Genomic DNA, 3,976 nt, shown 5'->3' with positions numbered 1-3,976 from the left:
ATATGGCATTTTCGAGTAGCTAGTGTCAGAGCTGCTAGAGAAAAATACTTTAAATTGTAAATTAAAATGCGCACGTACAATTAAAGCTTTGATTAGGGTTTTATGCAGATGTGTATATAATTTATTTGTAGATGTGTGTAACAACACCTATATCTTCATATTTTTTTTTTCCTTTGAGTTGTCCTTGGAAAAGAGACTTCGGTCCCAGTGGGTCCTCCCAGCTAAAATAAAGGATAAATAAATGTAAATAAACAACGACGTAGCTCCCTACAAACTTAAAAAAAAGAGATCAATGGACATATTTGACAAGTATCCAGAACATGGCTTTTTAAAAATGTATTTATTTATCTTTTTTAGGTGATAACTGCAATTTGTTACACCTTGGAACGTCATCTCGTATGTCTCTACATAATCCCCCACCTCTCCCAGGTTTAAAACACCCCTCTGAATACCTCTACCGACTTTCTTACACTTCAAACACATTTTCAAAAGAGTTCGAACAAACCCTTTGGGAACCAATTGGTCCCATGTGGACTATGTTAAGAGGGAACTGACCTCTTTGCATTTGAAGAAAGGTCCCATCATATAGTGTATGCAGAAAGTATGTAATAAACAATATTTAATCCAAAAAACAGAAGGCAGAATGTTTATGGTTCCAAACATATTATAATGACGGATGTTTTTACATATCAGGTTAATGTGTTACATGAAGTATATGTAACCACCGAACCAGATATTCTTACACTTCAAACAGCCACATCCTCAAAAGTGTTTGTACAAGCCCACAGGAAATGGATCCGTCCCATGTGGCCTGTTTTTTAAGGAGTTGACCTCTTTACATCGGTCTCACATATCAGGTGGCCTTTAAAGATCACACAGTACTAATAATCATTGTTACAAGTCACGCTCACATCCGCCATCATCACCTTAGTTTTAACCAAAGAATGCCAAAAAAATCCCATAAAAACCGTGGACAGAACAGGCTGCCTGTCCATCACGGATGACACGCCTCATAAAACATTCACAATTATAACCAAAAATAGTCTTCGAACTATGGAGAGAAATAAGCCTCAGTAGCAGTGACAGAGGTGTTTTCAGTTGGATTCTTTAATAAATGATCACAAATATATCTCAATCAATCCACTGACAAATGCCACAAAACTTGAACAAATTTCAAGTATTTTACATATTTTGAACTCTAAATTAATTAATCACGTCTAAAATTTGGAGTTGAAATCCCTCCTCTGCATGTTTTTTCACCATACTACAAGGAGTTATTAACTGGTTATGAAACGGTCCCAATTCAACACTGACGCCTCTATTTTGCCGGTTGGATAAGTCCTCAGGATGTGTCTCACAGCCTGAGGAAAGAAGCTGCTCCAGAGTCTGGTTGTACGTCACTTAAACAAAGTTTACTTTCTTTCACCATCGTCATATTCCAGCTATTAATCTTACATAGCCACAAATAGACGCATTGCCTAATCGCCATGAATCCTACAAACAGTTCTGTTTTTTAAAAAAAAGAAAAATAGTGTCAGAAATATGTTGCAATTTCCATTAACTTTTAACCCAAACAAATGAGTGTGATAGCCACTTTAAGATCTTTATTACAGGAGGCAGTGGTGCTCACGCTGTTTTTGTCCACAGGTGCCGCCGGAATCGACAAAAATGAGAGTTTCTTGTAGTTGCTTTAATTTTGCATTTGCTAAAACTTGTAACTGTAACTGTACTTATGCGATACAGTGGATTTGGTTGTGTGAGTTTAGAGACTCATGTAATATCCTTGGTTCCACACATCAATGTTGTGTTAAGGTACTGGTGAAAACAGTGTTGTAAAAAGTAGCCAAAAGTCATACTTGAGTAAAAGTAAAGATATCGTGTTGAAATCGTATTTTATCTTTGTTTGTCTAATTGGCAATAATTTACATTACATTAATTAAAACAAAAATCCTTCTTTGGCTTTGATGCAGCCTTCAGTCCAATAAATAGTTACTAAAATGAGCAAATAAATGTAGTTGAGTAAAAAAGTACAATATTGGCCTCCAAAATGTAGTGGAGTGAAAGTATAAAGTATCAGAAAATAGAAATGACCAAGTAAAGCACAAGTATCTCAAAATTGTACTTAAGTACAATACTTTAGTATATGTACTTAGTTACATTTGATCACTGGTGGGACACATTGACATCTGTCTTTCCAGTAAAATTGGGTCAAGTGGGACAGGTAAACAATAATGTATAAGTCTGGATGATTTGTGGTTTAAGTGTTATGGCTTTTGTTTTGACAGCTTCATTGACAGAGGCTATGTCACTGTCCTGGCCACTGCATGTACATGATTTACCAACCAGGATTTCTTTATAAATCATCAGATATATATCTGTAAATCTTCTATATGCTAATCTCATTTGTCACTCTTAGTGAGACTTATTTCTCTCCATACTAAACCACCTGACCTACGAGGTCTTTCTTTTGGTAGTCAGAGCTTTCAGTGTTGCAAACCTGAAGACCAGAGGACCACACTTGATACACATCTCTATGATTCATCTTGTGCTTGATCTCTCCCAAATGATTTATATGGAAAATAAGAATGTGTGTTTCCAGGGACAAGGGCTCAGGTTTCAAGGTTCATCTGGTATTTGTAGGAGTAAATTAAGGTGAATCTAGCAAAGGTTAATAACTTGGCCTCTGACAACATGAACGGTAAAGGAGTTACATGTCACATAACTTATATGGAATTTTACATCAACGTGTCGACTAAATAACATACCACCGCCACACAAATTTATGTCACCCTGATGGGAACAGAACCTCTGGTGCTGTTGGCGCCATGTTCCAGACATTTGAACAGCAGTTAAGGTCCAGACCTCAGTAAAATTTTCCTTGCTTGTTAAACCTTAATACAACTTTTGACAAGATTTACTTTTCATACTACACGTAGTTGCACAAGGTTGCTTTTGGTTGCTTTATTAATTTCACATCACCCCAACACTCATTACTAGGTGGAAACAGAAATTAAAATTAGCCTTTTTACTTCAGCTTTTTGTCAGGACAGTTGATGTCTCATAGACGCAGAAGGTACCCTTTGCGTATGAGACGCACCAGGCTGTAACCCTTCTGCGGCAATATGTCCACAAACATATCAACTGCTCAACCCAACATAGTATACAGTCCCAATAGGGTGCAGGTCAGGGTTGAGTGCTGTGTTACACCAACGCGTTCTCAATCCCAACTCGTCAAGTCTAGTGTACGACCACCAGAGGATCACTTAAAGAAGTAGAAGCACCAACAGCGTCAAACTTTGAAGCGCAGGGCCACTGACCAGGCTGCTGTTTTGACTCGTGAGAATTTGCTGGGTTACACACAGGACATTCACACAGGAGATTGGGGTTTGCATTCCATGTGAAACAAAATGTCAACATTTTTTTCTAAAACCTAACCAAACTTCTGTTCCCAGCCCAGTCACCAGAATAAAATAATGATAGGTTACATTTCCACAAACCACCATACGTTCACATTTATGGAAATTTCATCATGCAACATACGTTATTGTCTTTCAAAAATACACACAACAATTAAAAAGGTCTGGACCACCAGAGCAGTTTGGTTTTAGGCACCTTCATCTAGCATCTTGACAGGCTTTTGAAGTAGGTATGTTGTTCACCCCGCCTACCTGTCACGATGGCCCATATCGCTGTAACATTAATTCCATTGCGTGTGCTCAGTATTTATGATCATCTACACTAAACTGAACCAACAACTTTAGATTGAAGATGTCTTTCCCAGAACCACCCTTAGTTGATTTATTGAGTAAAACCATCAATAAATCCTTGGCTCAATTAGAATCTCTGGAATGTGCAATTCAACAGCGAGTGACTGGTTGAGGCTCTGTTTTCTGGGAATTAGTGTCCAAATAGTCCTGATGGAATTCAACCTAATTCCTAAGAGAATATTGTTTTTTGTTTGATGTTGCTTGGATGA

The sequence above is a fragment of the Pagrus major genome, chromosome 8 (assembly GCF_040436345.1).
Source record: "Pagrus major chromosome 8, Pma_NU_1.0".
NCBI lineage: Eukaryota > Metazoa > Chordata > Actinopteri > Spariformes > Sparidae > Pagrus > Pagrus major.
This window is presented reverse-complemented; position numbering follows the sequence as displayed.